The sequence below is a fragment of the Pristiophorus japonicus genome, chromosome 4 (genome assembly GCF_044704955.1).
Source record: "Pristiophorus japonicus isolate sPriJap1 chromosome 4, sPriJap1.hap1, whole genome shotgun sequence".
Taxonomy (NCBI): Eukaryota; Metazoa; Chordata; class Chondrichthyes; family Pristiophoridae; genus Pristiophorus; species Pristiophorus japonicus.
The window spans coordinates 78,068,294-78,086,202 of record NC_091980.1 but is presented as its reverse complement, the minus strand read 5'-3'; positions in this window follow the sequence as shown (position 1 = coordinate 78,086,202).

The window sequence follows — 17,909 nt, the reverse complement described above, 5'->3', positions numbered from 1 at the left end:
GAGGCAGGAAGCTATCAGAACCTGGGTGATATGGCCGCTCTTAAAGGGGAGGGCGCACCGCCGCTTCGCCATTGGCCGAACACTTTGTTGGTGACGTAACGGGAGCCTCACTCGGCCTCACAGCGTCCCTTCCTTTTAAGGGGAGGGACATTGCACCGATGTCATCAGTGTTGCGCTGCTGTTCTCAGCATGGCGCTAAATGACACCGCCCACCTTCCGCCCCGCTCTTGACCTTCCTCCGCCTATCTGCCACCCCCAACACCCCCCCCATTCATTTTTGTACACAAAATGTCCAAACTTCCCACCAATCTCCACCCCATCTGTCCTGGTGGTAATTCATAATTTAATTCGAATTATCCGCCCCAAACGGGGTGGAGAACAATTTCCAGCCCTTCATTGTCAATTAATTACTATTCAACTGTAGTCGCTGTTGTAGGGAATGTAGCAGCAATTCTGAGCACAGAAAGATTCCACAAACAACAATGAGATAAATGACCATTTAATTTTTTTCCATGTAGGTGGTTGAGGGATAAATGTTGGCCATTCCAGTTCTACCATTCCCTATAAACCCTATCCCTATTACTCCCACATCCCAACTTCCTGGGAGAACTCCCCAAGTCTCCTTCAAATAATGCAATGCAATATTTTACTTCCACTTGAGAGGGCAAATGGAGCCTCCTTTTAATGTTTCATCCAAAAGATACACTGCACTGAAGTGTCAATTTAGATTATGTGCTTAGGTCTCTGGATTGAGACTTGAACCCATGGCTTACTGACTCAAAGGCATGAGTGCTATCACTGAGCTAAGGCTGAGACCTAAAAAGAGGTACGAGATAAAAATGAACTACACCCATAATTTAAGCTGTAATAATAATCAAGCTCAGAAATAAGTGGACACAAATATCCACATAATCATGGAATTTGATCCAAAAATCTCATTAACAGTCCTTGATGGCTATGTAATTTAATCTGTTCAATCAATTTAAATCTGTCGTCCAGATAACATATTATACATTACACACCATAAAAAAGCATCTACTCTAAATCACCATGACAAACAGCATGAGACATGAATGAGTTTGTGTGAATATAAAAAGAAAAAATTGCATTTACATATCGTCTTTCACAACCTCATGATGCCCCAAAGTGCTTTATAGACAATGAATTACTTTTGAAATGTAGTCACTGTTGTAATCTAGAAATCGCGGCAGCCAATTTTCGCACAGTAGATCCCACAAACAGCAATGTAATAATGACCAGATCATCTATTTTAGTGATGTTGGTTGATGAATAAATATTGGCCAGTACATTGGGGAGAACTTCCCTGCTCTTGTTCGAAATAGTGTCATGGGATCTTTTACTTCCACCTGAAAAGGCAGTTAGAGCCTTATTTTAACATCTCATCCGAAAGCTGCATCTCTAACTGTGCAACACTCTCTCAGTACAGTGTCAGCCTGGATTATATACTCAAGTGGGACTTGAATCCACAGCTTTCTGACTTAGAGGCAAGTGTGCCATCACTGACCACAGCTAACACACATACACACACACAATCACACACACAATCACACACGCACTTTAAAGTTACATGGCAATTCAGAACTTGTTTAAATACAGAGAAATGAAATTGATGCAGTGGAAAGGAAGCATCCCTTAGTAGGGGATTCCATTTCATGAATCAGTTTAAAATTATATCGTCTCAAAGAAAAAGGACCATCAGATACTCCCATCTAAGTAGATCCCATCAGTGTGTAGTGGAACTTTATTTTTCTACATCACCAGTCTTCCATTCCAAGCAGAAAGTTTACATGGGTTAAACTATTTACATTGTACTTCAAACAAATAATTATAATGCCTTTTTCTTACTGATTATTTAGCTCCATCTTATTTAGATGTAGGCTTAAACATGCTTGTGTGTTCCACAGCAGCTCAGTCGGAGCGAGGAAGAGAAGATGGTAGAATTTTAAAGGGATCATTCTGCATAAAATCACAGTAAAACTGCATTCAGATATGTCACAGGCAATTGTAAGAAATTGATGATTCCCTTAAGTTGCATTAACATTGTGCTCCATTGCACAATTTCAAAAGAACGTCGCCCTCTCCCTTATGAATGTGGAATTTGTATTCACAGCCGATAAATCCTGCCAATTTAGATGTCAGTTTTGAGGTATTTTCGTGGAGTGTGTATTCATGTCTAAGGAGAAAGCACTGAGTTAGCTTCATGCTCTAACACCATCAGGGTAAGAAGATCATTATTTTCCTTTCTGTGCATTTAAATTTACGACTCCAAGGCTTCAAAGAACTCGATTATGACAAGAATGTTTTTGCTCAACTGTTGTTGTTCCTGCTCACTAACCTAGCTGTTTCCATTTTTATTGAAGAATTTACAGACAAAGATTTAAATTCAGATCTTTCTATAGATTTGCAATGAATTGTGAAGTCAATCCAGCCTGGATGCTCTCATGTTTCCTGACTGACTCTTTCCAGTATCTTGCAGTTTTATTCATCTTTGCGAATTGCTTGTATTTACAAGCCAAAATCCCAAACATATATATATATTTTACTTACCTTTTCTTACCACTTTCACAGACTAATTCATAATCATTTTCTTTCATACCACATTAGTATGCTTTCCCTCCATGTTCCGTAACACAAATCACACCTCACATTTCAAATGCAATGTATGCCCTTTAGATAGCTGGAATGGAATGCTTGAACAAGAATTACTGAAGTGAAATAATCACGGGCCATAGAACAAGGTCTATTTTTTAAAATCGCATAACTATACGGAATACTGTATAACTGCTAAACATGAGATATTGAGGTGCGCAGACAAGATGTTGGCAATATTATCATATAGCGTTCATTCTTTCGATGTAATTGCCACAAAATAAATGTAAAGGAATTGTCTGCTTTTTTTTAAAGTTAGAGTTAAAACCGCTACAGTATGCATCAGGCATGCATGACCATTCAATCACATGTGGTACTGTATGACGCATGTTTGTTTCAGTGTCAGGCACTTCACTTTGTATGCTGTAAATTGTAAGCCCACTCAAGCAGAAAAGCTGACATTTACGAGCAGTCAAGCTGTGTTGGTGAAGGAGAAGCTGGTATTTCTTTAATATCTCTGATGAATACAGCAGCCATATAAAATAGCTCACCTCTCCAACATGTTATATTGGAAGGGCCTAGATAGAATAAAAATTCTAATGGAATATTTTAAAATGTTAAAGGTGTAAAAATGCTGAAATTGTCCCTTAGGTTACTAATTATAATCTCCTACTGTGTGGCTTGATTGGTTATTAGATTTCTCCAGGTTAGACACTAAACACACTGAGAAAGCCAGGACTAGCTCCTCCTAAAAACAAACCGGGGTTCTGACAACTATTGGCCTATCATGATAGCAGTTAGAAACAACAGCAGAAAGGACACAGTCGCGACAGCAATGCCTGAATGCTTCAGGGAATGGCTTACTGAAAGTCAATTGTTTTGGGCGGTAGTTCTGGTCAAGTCTGATTGGTGGATTAGACAGAGGGGTGATGCCTCCATTTCTAGGTAATGGCTTCTGGGAGAAATCAAAGGTGTAACTGGAAAAACGATTCGAAACTGATTCTCTATAGCTATCTCTCTCTATATATATATATCTTGGCTGAGTTAACTTGGCTGGCTAAGGCCAAGATAGAAAATTATGGACTGAATATGAAGTTCAACCCCATGTAGCTGAATGTGAATGGCTTTGTCTATGATGCTCCATTGAAGAGCTGTGCTAGGGATGATCAAATTGCTGAAATAGATGTATCTACCTGCAGAGTATTTACTAAAGTCTAGCCAGTTGCAGCCAGGCCTGACAAGGTGTTGCTGAAATGATGTGCCCAGCATGGGTTGAGGGAATGACTTGCAACATAATTCTGCTTCCTTTACCTTGCACATTTAATACAGTCGTTGTGTTTGTATCCAACTGTGCTCCGTGTTTTTGCTTAAGGGAGTGAGGGTAATAGCTGCCATTAAATGTGGACTGTGACAAGAAACACTTATTCTGGGTGAAAGAGGCACTGTGGAGGCAAAGTAGAGCTTTGATATTATATAATTTTAACCAAGCACAAATATATATTGTGTACTGCATTTGGGTTACTTTGACTTTTTCAAATCCAACAGTTTTACAAAATATCACATATCCTTCATGAACAGGCAGCTTAATTTTGCTTGCTTTTTAAAAAATGTTGGTGAGTTATTTTTAGTTCCATTTTCCTCTAACCTTTCCATTGAATTGCATCATTTAATTTCTTACTGAATGTTATTATATTGCATGAAGTAGGAACGCTCATAAAAATGTCTCCCATTTTGCCATGAATGGAGCGGGGGAGGTGGGGAGATGGGGGGGGGGGGGCAGTCCCACTGGAAGCTCCTGGTCAGCTTCAGTCATTTGATGCTAAAAAAGATGTCATTGGGGATGGCACAGTGATGCAATGCATTGGAGGAGGCAGCTTCTAGTGTGTGACTCCAATGCCATGTGGATCTAATCTCAGGTGTGTAACGATTTGAGATACTGAACAGGGTTTACGGTGTTAGCGCGAATGTTCTCTGGAAGAATCACTCGTCACTCTGGGTCGGTTCCATACATCAAAGTGGTTTATTACGCCGGCGGGGAGATGAAGCCACTGGTTCATCCAGGCACCTCTCTCTGCTGAACAAAGGATTTCATGGATTTTTATATGTTTTACAACAGTTCACTACAGTTACATCAGCCCATTTTGGCTGGACATATCCAATCATATTTATTATAGATTACATATAGATTCAATTAGGCCAATAGAATTGGTCTCTAAACATCAGGTGGCTGCGCGATTGCCTCATGTGTTACTAAGGGTTACTCATAGTCTTGTGACATTGTCCAGGCCCCCCTTATCTTACTGCCCTTGGGTGCTGTCTTTGGGTAGTTTCCTTATCTCAATCCTGTTACAGGAGTACTATTGTTCTATCATCCTACCGGGACATCTTGTCTGGGGTCTGGAAGCCTGTTGATTCGAGACATCTGCTGAGCTCATCTTTTCTGTGTATTCCTGTGTGAGGAACGGCAGTTATCAGTAACTAGGAATGTGGCCAATTCTGCTAGTAGTACTCCCTTAGTGCTTTGCTGAATCACTGACAGCCATTTTCATACATATCCTGCCACCAGTTTACACACACATATTTAATTCTAACATTACATACATATTTAATTCTAACATTATGCCACAGGTGCCTTTGCTCTATGGAAATGCTCTTCAACAACGGTCTTCCTACAAATAGGCAGAGGAAATTGGTGAGTTGCTCTGAACTGCTCGAGTTAACTTCCCAATGCTGGTAACCAGAATGCCTTTGGTGGAAGCCTGAGAGAAGATCTCCAATTTGTCCTGCTGGCCAGATTAAGCACAGGGCACAAGGAGATTTCATGGATAGAGAGGAAAAAGTGGAAAATAATAAGTTAATAATTATAATTACACAAGTTAACAAATGGACATCAGTGTTCACCAAAAGATTGTTTAATAATTTTAATCAGTGTGTGAAGTAAAACAGCACAGTTTGAATCTGTTAAAAATTCTATAATAGTAATATATTTCCTGCAGCATCGTTTTCAGGGTAAGCATGAGGAAAGGGAAAGTGTGGTTATTGCAGAAGTCCAGGAGTGAGCAGCAGACCAAGACTGAGCCAGTGAATGGAAGGGTCAGGGAGTGAGCAGCAGGCAAGGTCAGACTGAGTCCACCAGAATCTATATGGCTAGAGTTGAGAAATAATAGAGGTGCCATTACACTACTCGGTGTATTCTATAGAGCACCAAATAGTGGGAAAGATATGGAGGAGCAAATTTGCAGAGAAATTAGAGAGAGGTGCAAGAACGATAGAGTAGTAATAATGGGGACTTCAAATATTCTAATATCGATTGGGATCGTAATAGTATAAAGGACAGAGAATTTTTGAAGTGTGTTCAGGAGAATTTCCTTGATCAGTACATTTCTGGCCTGACGAGGGACGAGGCACTGCTGGATCTGGTTCTGGGGAATGAGATAGGTCAAATGAAGCAAGTGACAGTAGGTGAATATTTATGGAACAGTGATCATAGTTTCATAAGGCTTAGATTAGCCTTGGAAAAGTACAGGGAGCAATCTAGAGTAAAAATGTTTAACTGGGGGAAGGCCAATTTCAGTAGGATGAGAACGGATCTGGCCGGGGTAAACTAGAATCAAAGATTGACAGGCAAAACTGTAGTGGAATAATGGGCTGTCTTTAAAGAGGAAATAGTTTGGGTACAGTTGAGGTATATTACCACGAGGGGGAAAGGTAGGGCAACTAAAGTCAGAGCTCCCTGGATGATGAAACAGATAGAGAATATGATGAAGCAGAAAAAGAGCGTGTATGACAGATGTCAGGTTGAAAATACATCCGAGAGTAAGGCTATATATAGAAAGGTCAGAGGGGAAGTGAAAAATAAAATAAGAGGGGCAAAGGGAGGGTATGAGAATAGAATGGCAGCCAACATATAAGGTAATCCAAAAGTCTTCTGTAGGCAGATAAATAGTTAAAGGATAGTAAGAGGAGGACTGGGGCCAATTAGGGACCAAAAAAGGAGACCTATGTATAGAGGCAGAGGGTATGGCTGACATACTAAATGAGTACTTTGCATCTGTCTTCACCAAGGAAGAGTATGCTGCCCTAGACATAGTGAAGGAGGAGGCAATGGAGACACTTCAGAGGATAAAAATTGATAAAGAAGAAGTATTAGAAAGGCTGGCTGTACTTGAAGTAGATGAATCACCAGGATCGGATGGAATGCACCCTCAGATGCTGAGGGAATTGAAGGCAGAAATCGTGGAAGTACTGGCCATAATATTCCAATCCTCCATAGATATGAGTGTGGTGCCAGAAGACTGGAGAATTGCAAATGTAGCACCATTGTTCAAAAAAGGGTGTAAAGTTAAACCCAGCAACTACAGGCCACTCAGTTTAACCTAGGTAGTGGGGAAGCTTTTAGAAACAGTAATCAGGGACAAACTTAACAATCACTTGGATAAGGGTGGATTAATTAAGGAAAGTCAGCACGGATTTGTTAAAGGCAAATTGTGTTTAACCAACCTGATCGAGTTTTTTGATGAGGTAACAGTGAGGGTTGAAGGCGTTCAACAAAGTGCCACATAATAGGCTTTCCAGCAAAATTGAAACTCATGGAATAAAAGGGACAGTGGCAGCATGGATACGAAATCGGCTAAGTAACTGGAAACAAAAAATAGTAATGAATGGTTGTTTTCAGACTGGAGAAAGGTATACAGTGGTGTTCCCCAGGGGTCAGTTCTGGGACCACTGCTTTTCATGATATATATTAATTACTTGGACATGGGTGTACAGGGCACAATTTCAAAATTTGCAGATGACACAAAACTTGGAGGTATAGTGAACAGTGAGGAGGAGAGTGATAGGCTTCAGGAAGACATAGACAGGCTGGTGAAATGGGTAGACACATGGCAGATGAACTTTAATGCAGAAAAGTGTGGAGTGATGCATTTTGGTAGAAAGAATGAGGAGAGGACATATAAATGGTACAATCCGAAAGGGGATGCATGAACAGAGAGACCTGGGGGTATGTGTGCATAAATCATTGAAGGTGGCAGGGCAGGTTGAGAAAGGCTGACAGGATCCTGGGCTTCATAAATAGAGGTATAGAATACAAAAGTGTGGAAATTATAATGAAACTGTAAAGAATAATGGTTCGGCCCCAACTGGATTGTGTCCAATTCCAGGCACAACACTTTAGGAAGGATGTGAAGGCCTTGGAGAGGATTTAGGAGAATGATTCTAGGAATGAGGGACTTCAGTTACATTGATAGACTGGAGAAGCTGGGGTTGTTTTCCCTTGAATAGAGAAGATTGAGAGGATATTTATAGAGGTGTTCAAAATCATGAGGGGTCTGGACAGAGTAGGTAGAGAGAAACTGTTCCCATTGGCAGAAGGATCGAGAACGAGAGGACACAGATTTAAGGTGATTGGCAAAGGAACCAAAGGCGAAAAAATGTTTTAACGCAACGAATGTTTAAGATCTGGTATGCACGGCCTGAAAGGGTGATGGAGGCAGACTCACTGTTATCTTTCAAAAGGAAGTTGGATAAGTATCTGAAGGAAAATAAATTGCAGAGCTACGGGGAAAGGGCTCTGGAGTGGGACTAGCTGAGAGTCGGCATCGGCTCAATGGGCCAAATGGCCTTATTCGTGCTGTAACCATTCTGTGATTCTACGATTGATGGTATGAAGCACTCAGGGAGTGAGCAGAAGACCATCACTCGATCCATCAGAGAAGGAGCGACTGATAGACCAGGATTCAGTCCAAAGACTGAGGTAAGCAACTGGGACCAAGTCCATCCGAGAGTGGGAGGCCCAGGGAATGGGCAGCAGGAATGCTTCTCAGCAGGCATTAAGTTAAGACCCACTTCTTTGTTTTTGGATAATTATTGGACTTGCACCAAACGATTTCACAAAAGAAGAGGATGAAGTAAATGTTGCAGTAGACAAGGAGGGAGTAGATATATATGGATAGGATAAAAATAGATAGAAAGAAGGTGTTAAGTATGATGGCATCACTCAAAGTTAACAAGTTCAGATGGGATGTAGCCTAAGCTGCTGAGGGAAGCTAGGGTGGAGATTGCAGAAATTCTGACCACAATCTTTCCATCCTTGGATATCGGAGTGGTCCAGGAGGACTGGAGGATTTCAAATGTTACACCCCTATTCCAAAAAGGGGCTGGGATAAATATGGTAACTACAGGCCAGTCACTCTAACGTCAGTGGTGGGAAAATTACTAGTGACCATTGTCAATGACAAATTCAGTTCCCATTTGGAGAAGCATGGGTTGATAAGGGACAGCCAGTACAGATTTTTTAAGGCAAATCATGTCTGAGTAACCTGACTGAGTTCTTCTAATGAAGTAAAAGAGAGGGTTGATGAAGGTAATGCTGTAGATGTTGTATATATGGACTTTCAAAAGGCATTTGATAAAGTACCACAAAGCAGACTTATTTGGAAAATAGAAGCACATGGGATTAAAGGGAATGTGGTAACTTGGGTATGTAATTGGCTAAGGGATAGGAGGCAGAGAGAAGTGGTGAACTGATGATTTTCTGACTGGAGAGACATATACAGTGGGGTCCCCCAGGGATCGGTATTCGCACCATTGCTTTTCTTGTTATATATAAATGAGCTGGACTTCAGTATAGCAAATATAATTTTGAAGTTTGCGGATGATACAAAACTTGGCAACGTAATAAAGAGTGAGAATGATCATAGGATGACAAAGACAGACTGGTGAAATGGGCAGACATGATGCAGATGCATTTTTACAAGCATTCCTACTTTAAGCAATATAATAAAATTAGTAAGAAATTAAATAAGTGTGAAGTAGTGCACTTTCGGAGGAACAACACGGAGGGGTTGTATAATCTAAATGGTACTATTTTGAGGGGGGTGCAAAAGCAGAGGGGCCTAAGGGTGTGCATTCACAAATCTTTGAAGTTGATAAGGTGGTTAAGAAAGCATTTTAAGAACGTTCTGACGAAGGGTCTTCGACCTGAAACGTTAACTCTGTTTTTCTCTCTACTCTCTCAATCGCTCTTAGGCATTCCCTTGGAGTCGAGGATGACTTGTTTCCACACGAATATGAGTTCTCAGGTGACTGAAGAGTCCAATGTGGGACCTACAGTCTCTGTCACAGGTGGGGCAGATGGTGGGTGGGGTGCTTGGGTTGTCGTGTGCTCCTTCCGCTGTTTGTGCTTGGTTTCCGCATGCTCCCGGCGAAGAGACTCGAGGTGTTCAGCGCCTGCCCGGTTGCTTCTCCTCCATTTTGAGCAGTCTTGGGCCAGGGATTCCCAGGTGTCGATGGGGATGTTACACTTTTTCAAGGAGGATTCGATGGTGTCATTGAAGCATTTCTTCTGCCCACCTGGGGCTTGCTTGCCGTGTCGGAGCTCTGAGTAGAGTGCTTATTTTGGGAGTCTAGTATCAGTCAGGTGATCGATATGGCCCATCCATTGGAGCTGATTGAGTGTGGTCAATGCTTCAATGCTGAGGATGTTGGCCTGAACGAGAACACTGACATTGGTGCACCTATCCTGCCAATGGATTTGCAGGATCTTGCGAAGGCAGCGTTGGTGGTACTTCGCCAGTGCTTTGAGGTGTCTGCTGTATATAGTCCATGTCTCTGAAGCATATAGGAGGGCAGGTATCACTACTGCTCTGTAGACCATGAGCTTGGTGCTGGGTTTGAGGTCCTGGTCTTCAAACACCCTCTTCCTCAGGCGACCGAAGGCTGCACTGGCACACTGAAGGCGGTGTTGGACTTCATCATCAACATCTGCCCTTGTTGACAGATGGCTCCCGAGGTATGGAAAATGGTCCACGTTGTCCAAGGCCTCGTCATAGATCTTGATAATTGGGGGGGCAATACTTTGTGGCAGGGGCAGATTGGTAGAAAACCTTTTTCCTATGGATGTTTAGTTTAAGACCCATACTCTCGTACATTTCAGTGAAGGTGTTGATGCTAGTTTGGAGTTCAACTTCCGAGTGTGCGCAAAAGCAAGCGTTGGCTGCATACTGTAATTCAATGATAGAGGATGGGACGACCTTGGATCTGGACTGGAGGCGATGGAGATTGAGCAGTTTCTTGTTTGTTCTGTAGATTAGCTCCACTCCAACGGGAGTGGTTCTGCAGATTAGCATCTCTCCACAGATATTGCCTGACCCGCTGAGATTTCTAGCAATTTCTGTTTTTATTTGCAGTATTTTGCTTTTGAAGAAAGCATATGGGATGCTTGGCTTTGTAAATACGGCATTGAATACAAAACCAAGGGAGGCATGCTAAACCTTTACAATTCACTAGTTAGGCCTCACTTTAGGAAGGATGTCAAGGCCTTGAAGAGGATACAGATTAGGTTTACCAGGATGATACCAATGATGAGGGAGTTCAGTTATGTGGAGAGATTGGAAAAGCTGGGATTGCTCTCATTAGAGCAGAGAAGGTTAAGTGGAGACCTAATAGAAGAATTCAAAATAATGAGGGGTTTTGCTAGAGCAAATAAGGAGAAACTGATTCCTCTGGCAACTGGGTCAGAAACCAGAGGTCATAGATTGAAAATAATAAGAACTAGAGGGGAAATTAGAATTTTTTATCACAGTGAGTTTTTAAGATCGAGAAAGCACTACCTGAGAGTGTGGTAGAAGCAGATTCCATCGGAACTTTCAAAAAGTAATTGGACATGTAGTTGAAGAAGAGTAATTTGCAGGGTTTCAGGGAAAAAGCTGCAGTGTGGGATTAAGTTGGACAGCTCTTTCAAAGAGCTGGGACAGGCACGCTGGACCAAAATGCCTTCTTCTGTGCTGTAAGATATTGTCGCCGCGAAATTCAGCTCCGTAGTCCCCGTTTTTTCGGTGCTATGGGTGTCATATTGTACCAAAAATGGCATCCACACCGTGCATGCACACGTCTGGTGCGGGTCGCACCGGATGCCATTTTGTTGAGGTCGCAAGCATGGGTGCTGGGAGCGTGCACTGGAATTATGCAGAGTTGGCAGATTGCAATGTTAGCGGTGCCATTTTCAATCTCAACACTGCAGCCAACTCTCTTAAACACGCACAGCTGAACATGTGGTCAGAAAGAATCCTGTCAGTGCTATTTAAAGGGATCATCACCTGCTTTCAGGTTAGTTGCTGATTGATTTCTACTGGCTCTTGGTGAGTTGGTAGGGGTGTTTCTTGGTTTGGTGTCTTACTTGAAGTTGCTGAAGTCTCAAGGGAGTGTTGTGGCACGTTACTTCAAGGCTTCTGCTCAGATCAGTTGCTCCCAGATATGGGTTCTGTAGTTTGTATCCTCCTTGGCTTGCAGCATGATAGGAAGAATGAGCAGAGGCGACACAGAGGAGGACAATACGAACATACGAACAATGACAGACAGGTAAAGACCATTTGGTCCATCAAGCCTGTCCCACACAATTACGATACCTTGTGTATCACAACATATATACTCCACCCCACCTGAAACCATGTGATCTCCTGGGAGAGGCAAAAAAAATGATGAAAAACCCAGGTAATTTGGGAGAAAAGAATCTGGGAAATTCTTCTTCCATCTCGGCAATTGAAACTAGTCCAGGAGACAATCTGCTCAAAGAGGGGGGAGGGGGAGAAGAGATTTCAGCAGGAGGCCATATCCACCCAGGGTCTTCAGGGAGCACTCCTCCTACCTCAACCACACCATGGAACAGTGCATGCAACCTCTCTGCTTTACTAAGGAGGTGCTCACTGAAATGTGCCACTTGTTGCAGGCACACCTGCAGCTTCAGAGCAGGGTGAGGACATCATTGACAGTGGTTGTGAAGGTGAGCATGGCAATGGATTTCTATGCATTGGGCTCCTTGCAGGCTGGAGCAGGTGACATTCTCTACCGCTCACCCAAGTATGATAAAAAACGTTATCATGGATATATCCTCACTGCTTTCCTCCCTTAGCCTATGCAAGGAGTAACTTCTCATCCTCGGTGACTTCAACCTCCATCTCAATTCATTATGCGCTTTCTCCTCTGAGTTCATTACCCTCCTGTCCTCTCTTAATCTCTCCCTCCATGTAAATTCCTTAACCCATATTCACGGTCACCCCCTTGACCTTGCAATCTCTCGTGGCCTTGCTATTCCAACCGTGTCAATTAAAGATGAAGCCATCTCTGATCATTTCCTTGTATCACTCTCGACCCACAACCGCCTTCCCCAATCCAAACCTACTTCCTTATGCATGGGCCCTGGAAAAAATTATCTCCAAACTCTCTTACAACTGCATTTATCAACTCAGAACTGCCCAACCTTTGGCCCTCTTTTAACAATGACATTTCTGTAGCCATCAATCTGCTCAACCACACCCTCACTACCACCTTTGATGCCCTAGTCCCTATTAAAAAGAATACTCTCTCCCATGCTGGCCATTCTCCCTGGTACAGCCCTCATCTTCGCTCCCTCAAGTCAAGAGGGCGCAGACTTGAATGGATGTGACGGACAAGTGGTTTAGCCATTCACCGCTAGATCTGGCTCGAACACATAAAACATTATTGGTTCCTACTCTTGTCTACAAAAACTGCTCACTATACCAGGATTATTCTGGAATGCAAAAATAACCCCCGACTACTATTCTCTACTGCTAACCATCTCCTTAAACCCCTCTCCCCTGTCTCCACCACACTCACCTCCAACAACAAGTGTGAGGAGCTCATGGACTTCTTTGTCTCAAAGATTGAGACTGTCCGACCAGTTGCCTCTGTGAGTTCCATTCCGTCACCTAGCCCACAGGGCCAAACTTCATCTGAGGCTTCCACCTGCCCTAGCCCTAAACTCACATCTTTCTCGAGTTTCTCTTTGATCTCCCCTCTTGATCTCGCCAAGCTCATCTTGTTCATGGGATTCACCTCCTGCTCTCTTTACCCTATTCCCACTAAACTGCTGACCACTCAACTTCCTATTTTGGCTCCCACGTTAGCCAACATTGTTAACGGTTCTCTCTCCTCAGGTACTGTGCCCCTTTCCTTCAAACCTGTTGTCATCACTCCTCTCCTCAAAAAACAACCCTTGATCCTACTTTGCTTGCTAGCTATCACCCTATCCCCAACCTCCCTTTCCTGTCCAAAGTACTTGAACATGTTGTCGCCTCCAAAATCCGTGACCATCTTTCCATGAATTCAATGTTTGAATCCCTTCGATCTGGTTTTCGCCCCTGCCACAGGAACGAAATGGCTCTCATCAAAGTCACAAATGACATCCTTTGTGAGTGTGACAAAGATAAACCATCCCTCCTCGTTCTTCTGGACCTGTCTGCAGCCTTTGACACAGTTGACCACTCCATCCTCCTCCAACACCTCTCCACCACCGTTCAGCTGGGACTGCACTTGCCTGGTTCCATTCTTATCTATCTAATCATAGCTAGAAAATCTCCTGCAATGGCTTCTCTTCCCACTCCCACATCGATACCTCTGGTGTACCCCAAGGATCTGTGCTTGGTCCCCTCTTATTTCTCATCGACATGCTGCCCCTTGGCAATATCATCTGAAAACACGGAGTCAGTTTCCACATGTACGCTGGCGACACCAAGCTCTACCTCTCCACCACTTCTGCTTGGTATTTAAATTGTCAGATTGCTTGTCCGACATCCAGTACTGGATTAGCAGAAATGTTCTCCAATTAAATATTGGGAAGACCGAAGCCATTGTCTTTGGTCCCCGCCATAAATTGCGTTCCCTAACAACTGACTTCATCCCCCGCCCTAGCATCAATCTGAGGGTGAACAAGACAGTTCACAACCTAGGAGGCAGGAAAAAGAGTGGGCGAGCGATAGTGATAGGGGATTCAATTGTAAGGGGAATAGATAGGCGTTTCTGCGGCCGCAACCGAGACTCCAGGATGGTATGTTGCCTCCCTGGTGCAAGGGTCAAGGATGTCTCGGAGCGGGTGCAGGACATTCTAAAAAGGGAGGGAGAACAGCCAGTTGTCGTGGTGCACGTTGGTACCAATGACATAGGTAAAAAAAGGGATGAGTTCCTACGAAATGAATTTAAGGAGCTAGGAGCTAAATTAAAAAGTAGGACCTCAAAAGTAGTAATCTCAGGATTGCTACCAGTGCCACGTGCTAGTCAGAGTAGGAATCGCAGGATAGCTCAGATGAATACGTTGCTTGAGCAATGGTGCAGCAGGGAGGGATTCAAATTCCTGGGGCATTGGAACCGGTTCTGGGGGAGGTGGGACCAGTACAATCCGGACGGTCTGCACCTGGGCAGAATCGGAACCAATGTCCTCGGGGGAGTGTTTGCTAGTGCTGTTGGGGAGGAGTTAAACTAATATGGCAGGGGGATGGGAACCAATGCAGGGAGATAGAGGGAAACAAAAAGGAGGCAAAAACAAAAGACAGAAAGGAGATGAGGAAAAGTGGAGGGCAGAGAAACCCAAGGCAAAGAACAAAAAGGGCCATTGTACAGCAAAATTCTAAAAGGACAGAGGGTGTTAAAAAAACAAGCCTAAAGGCTTTGTGTCTTAATGCAAGGAGTATCCGCAATAAGGTGGATGAATTAACTGTGCAAATAGATGTTAACAAATATGATGTGATTGGGATTACGGAGACGTGGCTCCAGGATGAGCAGGGCTGGGAACTCAACATCCAGGGGTATTCAACATTCAGGAAGGATAGAATAAAAGGAAAAGGAGGTGGGGTAGCATTGCTGGTTAAGGAGGAGATTAAGGCAATAGTTAGGAAGGACATTAGCTTGGATGATGTGGAATCTATATGGGTAGAGCTGCAGAACACCAAAGGGCAAAAAACGTTAGTGGGAGTTGTGTACAGACCTCCAAACAGTAGTAGTGATGTTGGGGAGGGCATCAAACAGGAAATTAGGGGTGCGTGCAATAAAGGTGCAGCAGTTATAATGGGTGACTTTAATATGCACATAGATTGGGCTAACCAAACTGGAAGCAATACGGTGGAGGAGGATTTTCTGGAGTGCATAAGGGATGGTTTTTTAGACCAATATGTCGAGGAACCAACTAGGGGGGAGGCCATCTTAGACTGGGTGTTATGTAATGAGAAAGGATTAATTAGCAATCTCGTTGTGCGAGGCCCCTTGGGGAAGAGTGACCATAATATGGTGGAATTCTGCATTAGGATGGAGAATGAAACAGTTAATTCAGAGACCATGGTCCAGAACTTAAAGAAGGCTAACTTTGAAGGTATGAGGCGTGAATTGGCTGAGATGGATTGGCGAATGATACTTAAGGGGTTGACAGTGGATGGGCAATGGCAGACATTTAGAGACCGTATGGATGAATTACAACAATTGTACATTCCTGTCTGGCATAGAAATAAAAAAGGGAAGGTGGCTCAACCGTGGCTATCAAGGGAAATCAGGGATAGTATTAAAGCCAAGGAAGTGGCATACAAATTGGCCAGAAATAGCAGCGAACCTGGGGACTGGGAGAAATTTAGAACTCAGCAGAGGAGGACAAAGGGTTTGATTAGGGCAGGGAAAATGGAGTATGAGAAGAAGCTTGCAGGGAACATTAAGACGGATTGCAAAAGTTTCTATAGATATGTAAAGAGAAAAAGGTTAGTAAAGACAAATGTAGGTCCCCTGCAGTCAGAATCAGGGGAAGTCATAACGGGGAACAAAGAAATGGCGGACCAATTGAACAAGTACTTTGGTTCGGTATTCACGAAGGAGGACACGAACAACCTTCCGGTTAGAAAAGGGGTCGGGGGGTCTAGTAAGGAGGAGGAACTGAGGGAAATCCTTATTAGCCGGGAAATTGTGTTGGGGAAATTGATGGGATTGAAGGCCGATAAATCCCCAGGGCCTGATGGACTGCATCCCAGAGTACTTAAGGAGGTGGCCTTGGAAATAGTGGATGCGTTGACAGTCATTTTCCAACATTCCATTGACTCTGGATCAGTTCCTATGGAGTGGAGGGTAGCCAATGTAACCCCACTTTTTAAAAAAGGAGGGAGAGAGAAAACAGGGAATTATAGACCGGTCAGCCTGACATCGGTAGTGGGTAAAATGATGGAATCAATTATTAAGGATGTCATAGCAGTGCATTTGGAAAGAGGTGACATGATAGGTCCAAGTCAGCATGGATTTGTGAAAGGGAAATCATGCTTGACAAATCTTCTGGAATTTTTTGAGGATGTTTCCAGTAGAGTGGATAAGGGAGAACCAGTTGATGTGGTATATTTGGACTTTCAGAAGGCGTTCGACAAGGTCCCACACAAGAGATTGATGTGCAAAGTTAGAGCACATGGGATTGGGGGTAGTGTACTGACATGGATTGAGAACTGGTTGTCAGACAGGAAGCAAAGAGTAGGAGTAAATGGGTACTTTTCAGAATGGCAGGCAGTGACTAGTGGGGTACCGCAAGGTTCTGTGCTGGGGCCCCAGCTGTTTACACTGTACATTAATGATTTAGATGAGGGGATTAAATGTAATATCTCCAAATTTGCGGATGACACTAAGTTGGGTGGCAGTGTGAGCTGCGAGGAGGATGCTGTGAGGCTGCAGAGCGACTTGGATAGGTTAGGTGAGTGGGCAAATGCATGGCAGATGAAGTATAATGTGGATAAATGTGAGGTTATCCACTTTGGTGGTAAAAACAGAGAGACAGACTATTATCTAAATGGTGACAGATTAGGAAAAGGGGAGGTGCAAAGAGACCTGGGTGTCATGGTACATCAGTCATTGAAGGTTGGCATGCAGGTGCAGCAGGCGGTTAAGAAAGCAAATGGCATGTTGGCCTTCATAGCAAGGGGATTTGAGTACAGGGGCAGGGAGGTGTTGCTACAGTTGTACAGGGTATTGGTGAGGCCACACCTGGAGTATTGTGTACAGTTTTGGTCTCCTAACCTGAGGAAGGACATTCTTGCTATTGAGGGAGTGCAGCGAAGGTTCACCAGACTGATTCCCGGGATGGCGGGACTGACCTATCAAGAAAGACTGGATCAACTGGGCTTGTATTCACTGGAGTTCAGAAGAATGAGAGGGGACCTCATAGAAACATATAAAATTCTGACGGGGTTAGACAGGTTAGATGCAGGAAGAATGTTCCCAATGTTGGGGAAGTCCAGAACCAGGGGTCACAGTCTAAGGATAAGGGGTAAGCCATTTAGGACCGAGATGCGGAGGAACTTCTTCACCCAGAGAGTGGTGAACCTGTGGAATTCTCTACCACAGAAAGTTGTTGAGGCCAATTCACTAAATATATTCAAAAAGGAGTTAGATGAGGTCCTTACTGCTAGGGGGATCAAGGGGTATGGCGAGAAAGCAGGAATGGGGTACTGAAGTTGAATGTTCAGCCATGAACTCATTGAATGGCGGTG